This window comes from Sinohyriopsis cumingii, chromosome 7 (genome assembly GCF_028554795.1).
Source record: "Sinohyriopsis cumingii isolate HCF-2022 chromosome 7, ASM2855479v2, whole genome shotgun sequence".
In the NCBI taxonomy this organism is placed as follows: domain Eukaryota; kingdom Metazoa; phylum Mollusca; class Bivalvia; order Unionida; family Unionidae; genus Sinohyriopsis; species Sinohyriopsis cumingii.
Genome location: NC_142967.1, coordinates 93,724,033 through 93,731,532, shown reverse-complemented (window position 1 = coordinate 93,731,532; position 7,500 = coordinate 93,724,033).

Here is a 7,500-nt window from a genome sequence, read left to right as displayed (position 1 = left end):
TGACTTACAACGGGTGATGCATTGTTTTGTTCTAGGACTGTGTGGCATAATAATCCCTATGTTCTTGCGTTGTTACCATTACAGTGCAGACAGACTGAAATGTGAACTTACAAGCCCTCTTTGTGTGTGTTGTACCATTTCTTCTTACCACATCAAAATACTGAGCGTGACAGTATTGGTTCGCGTTTTCAAGCTAACCATTTCTTTTATATCTCACTTAAACATTTTAACATAAACACTCACACTCACATCGGTAGAGTCAGAACAGATGTGTTACAGTATTGAGGGGCATGTTATCTTTTTTTTTCTTCAAACTAATAAATTTGGGGTTTGTATGAAGTAAAGAACCGAAAGTACAGTGAAACTCAAGGATGATGACCCAATCTGTCTGTCTATTGATGCGTGTATTTACTTAAAAAGAAATATGACCTCTAAAACACAAAGAGATACGGCAAGCATGATTAGAATGAACATAACGATGTTTTCCTTCACGCCCTTGTAAGTTAGAGCTTCAATCCTCTTTGAAGACAAACTTGGTCTCCTTTTGTAGGGCTTGAAATAAAAAAAAACCTGAAAAAATCTTAAGTACTTTGCTATAGATAATTTCATCAACAGACAACATGAATACCGTTACAACACTAGAAAGCCTTAAATCTTCTATCAAAAAGAAATGCATCAAAAAATTAAAGATTAACGATAACTAACCAATGAAACCGAATTTAACAAAGGCAGTGACGTATGAAGAAATGGCTCTCACTTTGGAAAGGTAGGCGAATGTACTCTGTCATGCACCATCAACTTGAAAAAAAATTATAAACAGAGAGAAACCTGAATTCAAAATTCAGTTGTTTTTTTTCTTCAAAATTGTTTCGTTTCTTTTTTCTTTTTTGGAACAAATCTAAGCACTAATATAGAGTGGAAAAGGGAAAATGCACATACAAGCTTTGATATTTCTGAAAAAATGAGGGGATATTCCTAACGTTCATAACCACCTATGGACTTGGACTTGTCTGTGACTTATCCACAAAACAAGATGTACATATTTCTGGTCAAGCTGCAAGTGTGTGCGTGTTTTTGAAAATGGTAAAAATTGGATATACAATTTTCTCGTGACACTTATAAAGTGAAGAGTCTGTGCAAGTGTCAAAAGCCAAAGTCATATAAGTTTTGTATTTTGTACGGCTTGTAAAGATTTCCACTTTAGAAAATGTGAAGTATCACAAGTTATTATCACAAACAGAAGTGGAACATAGGGGCTTGCAAGAAAGAAAATAACCCAGACAGTTGGTGTCATCAAGAGTGCTAGAGACGGTACCCGAACTTGCTTGCTTGCTTACTTGAATTAAAGTGATTTTCGCTCTAATGGAGCATATATCACTGGTTTAATAACGCACCGCGTGATTTTTAATTACTCTTGGGGAAGGAAAGAGAGCCTCATCCCCCAGGCTTTTATGTACTCACAGACTACTTTTAAATTTAGCCACTCAGGTGTCGGACTAACTAGTCCTTAACAACCTGACTGAAAGGCTTTAAACATGAGTGGGAATAGTCTCACCACACACTCATTTTTCTGTCCGAGCGTGGTAAAGGAGGGAAAAGGTGCTCAGCAAGACAGCCATGAGTGTTAAGTACTCAACAAAACGCTAGCCCGTACTTATTTCAAATCATGTCCCGTTTTTGCTAATGGACAGTAAAAAGTACCAATAATGTGTTAACCACTTGTGCAATTAGTTCAAATCTAACGATTCTGTTAAATTTCCTACTTCCTAACATATCTATCTAATATTAGTACTTAGTGTACATAAAAATAGCCATACTGATCTTATTTAAATTATTATGTCTAAGCGACATATACCAGTTTGGTCACTGTTAGGTTTAAAAAGTTAAGTTTGTTGCGGTGTTCCAATGGGTCAAGTTTGTTTCGAGAATAGTTTAGTCAAGGAGGGATACCAAGCCAAATATGGTTCCCTAGTTAATAAAAAGCAATCTTTTGGAGCCCTAAAAAAGGCTGTTTTTTTCTGTTAGAAGGTAACACGTCTCTCTTTTGCTTTCACGTTCTTTCCCGCACTCCTAGTCTCATGATTCTTGATATCAGGAAATGCGTAGCCATGATGGGCGGCAATGTAAGCAGCGGCTTCTACCAGTTGACTGAGGGGTATCCAGTGTAGGTTTGTCTGTAGAATTGGGGAAGAACTCTGACCCTAATCCCCATTGAGAAGGTCTTGGTTTAAAGGTGTCTAGAGATTTGTAGGCAACGTATTGTATGGCTCTAATAAACTACCCTGCTTTGTTGACGTCATACAATGCTTGATCTAGTCCCATTTCGGTGTACTTCTCAACGAGTGTCAGCGTCCCCCTCCTCCTCCTCCTCAATCGCCTCAATTTCCTCTTCTGGTTCTGATTCTAATTCTTTAGTTGAGGTAGATAGTTTCAAATCCGCTGTTATGGTGTCTGTCGCTGTTATTGTTGTTGTGGTTGTTCTTTCAGCTGAGATGGCCTGTAGTATCGGAGTGAGAAAAGAACGTTGTTGTTGTTGTAGGGTTTAACGCCATTTTTCAGCACGCGATAGGCTATACATGGCGGCCAGTATTAATGGTGGAGGAAGAACCCGGGAAAAACCCGGAAAGAACCACCGACCCACGAGAAGCTACTGGCAAGCTTTCTCACATACCCACATTAGCCGAATCCGAGACTCGAACCCACGCAGACAAAGGTGAGATGACAGTGATCCGTAACGGAGAGCGCTTTAGACCACTCGGCCACTCGGGGGCCCCAGAAAAGAACGTAGTGCCTCCGATAATTACATTTGAGTTTGCCATACCGTTTGTCTAACATAATTGGCCCTTTGTTTTGCCACCACTCTTTCCGGGGCAGGTTGTTTGTTAGGTATAGTCGGATGTTGACTAGATGTTATTTGTGTTCTCGAGGTGGGTGGAGTGCTAACTGGCTAGGTCTGCATTTCTTGCTCCCGCTACTGTTGCGTATATTTCTTCCCTCCACACCGAGTTCTGGGCCTAATTCTTTTAATTTCGTTGTACCCGAACTTACATTATCCATATTTTCACCAACAAAAAAAAAAAAAAAACGCACAAACCTAAAAGAAACACTCACTCACTTTTTTACAGAACATTACTATTTTTAAAATTTTGATAAGCGACGGAAACGAAGGACTTAGAGTCGCACTTTCTAACCAAGATAAAGAAATCATGTACTGATAGACTCACTTCTGTATTTTTCTTCTAACTGACTAACATATCATAGGCAATGGAATGTTATTTCTTTTCGAGAGTATGGGGTAGCCCTGAATATTCTTTTTGGAACTTGAAGCTATGGCGGTCGCTTAGGTTATAAGATGGCGACCTCCTCTGACGACAGGCTTTCTCACAGGATAAGGTCTGCTTCTTCGGAAAAGAGAAGAAGAACTCTTTGGTGTCGATACAACTGTTGACAAAGCCTCTGTCAGGTTCATGCTGCTGCTGTTGCTGCTCTCTCTGCTGTTTATGAGGTCTGTACTTCTCCATCCATTCTTCTTTCTCCTTCTTGAATTCCTCCTTGAAGAGCTCTTCTTTCAGGTCTTCAGTGACTTTTAGCATTCTCACATTTTCTGTCTCTTCTGGCTTCGGTATCAGACTGTGTCTGACCCTATGCAAATTCACGTAGGCTTCGTTTAGCTTAGCTAGTCTGGAGCACATCTTCGTAGGAGGATGAGTTAACAATGGATGGGCAGACTGGAAACTTCCCCGGTTCTTAAAGTCAAAGCGCGGACGTGAAGGAAAACATTACTATACGGTTTTCTAGCCGGAACGTTCAAATAGTATTATGGGAGGGATAGAGAGAAGTCAAAGAGCATGAATCAACATTCCTATAGCCAAACAAACCACAAAGGCATTTTTTTCTTCAAAACACAACATTTTTTTATTCATACTAACAAACAACTCTAACATTTTTTTAACAATAATCCAACACTATAACATCAAACATTTTTTTCAAATACCAAACATTTTTTCAATTCACACTCTACTTTAAACAGGGCTGACAACGTTGTGAATGAAATTGTGATTTCCACTGTTGGAAGTCATTAGGCCATTGATGGACACTACGTTTCCTAGTTAAAGACAAAAGATAAGCACACTGGTCACAAAACCATCGATCTACTTTCACATCGTTTCTAGAAGAATGACGAGGATCAAAATGAGTCACTAAATGTTCTAAAGAATAGCCCAGGCTGCAATGATGCAGAAAATACACACAGTACTGTCCACACACCAAGGAATATGTGCCTTGTTATTTCACATTATTGAATCGTGTGGTCTGAGCATTTCTTCTCATAAAGTCAATGATATCGTCTTCCAAAGGGGGCAGTCCATAGGAATCAAAATATTCCACACATCCTTCTTGAGGAAGGTAATCGGCTACCCAGTGGGTTCCTGGGAGATGACTGTCGTCCGTGTTGATCACATAAGCTTGATGGTTTTGAGGTGTGCAATGAGGGAGTTCATCTTTAGCACAGACGACAGGATTCCAAGAAGCAGTGTACAAACTGTGGTTCAAAAGGTAATAAAGTTCTCAGGTATCCATTTTTTGTTTTTTTTTTCTTCTTCACAGGTAATGATAAGTCATCAATTCGATCCTGACTTTTTGCTTGAAAATGTCTGACAAGTAACCGTTTCTTCACCTTGTCTCCTCACTCTGATCCAACAGAGCTTCGATGCGATGGATCTCTTGAGTTGTTAATGGAGGACAATAATGTTCACGCAAGCCTTTATACCACTGTTGTAACACGTCTTCTTCCGAGGTGAGACTCCAAGCTTCGTCCAGATATTCGTCCAATTTTTCTTCTTGACTCAGCATCAGGCATTTATCGTGTTGAATTTCACAGGGATGATCGTTATGACATCCATAGCAATCTTTCTTGATCAATTCCTTAATTTGTTTCTGTCAAGACTATAGCATAACAGGAAACTAAATGTGATTCTTGTTCTGGCCATCTAGACTTCATCATGATGACTTCTTCGTCTTTGTCTTGGGGTTCTCCTTCCTCAGGATCTTCACATTCCATGTCCAAAGAATCCCTACTATACAAACATTGATAAAAGTCTTGCATGACTTCTAATAGTCTGGAATGACTTCTCTCAAACTGTTGGTTTATATCGTATTGTCCAATTCAGCATACAGGATGACGTTCACCGTATATTCTGCGCGTAGATTTTCTGCAAACTGAAATTCCATACGCATCTGGCAGGTTTTTATAGGGTGAAAATGTCCCTCTTCGCTGTCTTGACTTACAATTCGTTAGAGAGCCGTTTTCGAAAATGGAGTTTCACTGTAACTTTCCCTTTGGAGAATGGAATATTTTGTCCCAGATCTCCTTTTATAGCAATGTTGACAGTGTCTAAATACGACTTACTGACGGGCAAATAGTGAGGATGTACAAATTCACGGTGTACGTGATAGGTGTTTGCACCTTCCTGGTCATTGTTTGTGGTACTATCCACTTTGAAAGGAATGACACGCAGTAACGGAATAGAGGTGTGTCCCACCACGTTGTACTCCACCACATCGGTATACACAAACATCAAATTAAGTCCTTGGTTCAGTTCTACCGGGTTTCCAAAAGCTCTGTAAAAATCCATATTACTTTTGATCTTGGGGCTCATATTGTTTGCGACCATTTCTGCATGTCCACCCAAAATTTCAAACAAACTACCATTGAACCTGAGGGACAATGTGTTCGTATCTTGAAATTTGATCACGAGACGATGAGCCACTTTATGGTACTCAATCTTCACACTTTTTTTCGCTCTGTTCAGTGTTTTGCCAAAGGCTAAGTTGAACCTGTCCGCAATAGTGTCCACCAAATGTTCACCACTAAAATAATAACCTGAAGGAATTTTCAAGGTGTAGATAATGAAGGCTGGATTGCTGGCTGGTCTTGTGTCCCCTAAAAACCCGATTTTGTTGATTTCTTCCTCCACTTGGGCATTCAGGATTTCCACCTCGAAAATGTTTTGCTTTTCGGTGATGTTTTTGATTTGTGTTGGGTGAATGATTTCCACTAAAGCCACTTCCCAATGGGCTTCGTGATCTAACTGGATGGTCTGAGGTAATATGACCGTGTAACAGCACAACGTGTTCTTGGGAAACACCTCCATGGAACTGTCACTGGGTAAGGTTAAGTAAAATTGGTTGTTATTGCTCATAATTCCAGAGTTTTGTGGCTCTCCGAGGCGATACTGGAAGTTAAAGGAGTGTCTCCGCCCAAAATGGGGTTGTTGTTGTTGTTGTGGTTGTTGTTGTTCGACTGGTGACTGGCACTGGCACTGGACACTAGGTTCCCGTGGTTCCCGTTCGAGGAGAATTTCAGGGAGGGATTAGGAAGCAGGTAACCGATGTAACTGCTCAATACAATGGTCCACAAGTGTTTGTCTCCTTCTTGCAAACTCAAATTGGCAATGGATGCACCGATGACACAATACACCACGAAGGTTTGGCAGAAAAAGATGATTTGCGTTTTAGGCACACGTTTTCCATACCACACCCACAAGGGATGTGTTTGTAAATCTTGCAGAGAAGAATTGGGTGAAGGAGTGATCGCAGTAGCTGAATCTGTGTGAAAGGACATGATGGTCACTTCTTTTTATAGTGCGAAGCGTCGATGCAAGAATCAAAACTGGGTGGACATCCTTTCCAACGTACTTTGACTTCTTTGACACGTCGTTTGCCCACTTTACGGTTTCTGCGTTTGACAATGCCTTTGATGTCGTACACGTCGTCTTTTTTGGTGACACGACTTGATTTGAAATAAGTACGGGCTAGCGTTTTGTTGAGTACTTAACACTCATGGCTGTCTTGCTGAGCGTGTGGTGAGACTATTCCCACTCATGTTTAAAGCCTTTCAGTCAGGTTGTTAAGGACTAGTTAGTCCTACACCTGAGTGGCTAAATTTAAAAGTAGTCTGTGAGTACATAAAAGCCTGGGGGATGAGGCTCTCTTTCCTTCCCCAGGAGTAATTAAAAATCACGCGGTGCGTTATTAAACCAGTGATATATGCTCCATTAGAGCGAAAATCACTTTAATTCAAGTAAGCAAGCAAGCAGGTTCGGGTACCGTCTCTAGCACTCTTGATGGCACCAACTGTCTGGGTTATTTTCTTTCTTGCAAGCCCCTATGTTCCACTTCTGTTTGTGATAATAACTTGTGATACTTCACATTTTCTAAAGTGGAAATCTTTACAAGCCGTACAAAATACAAAACTTATATGACTTTGGCTTTTGACACTTGCACAGACTCTTCACTTTATAAGTGTCACGAGAAAATTGTATATCCAATTTTTACCATTTTCAAAAACACGCACACACTTGCAGCTTGACCAGAAATATGTACATCTTGTTTTGTGGATAAGTCACAGACAAGTCCAAGTCCATAGGTGGTTATGAATGTTAGAAATATCCCCTCATTTTTTCAGAAATATCAAAGCTTGTATGTGCATTTTCCCTTTTC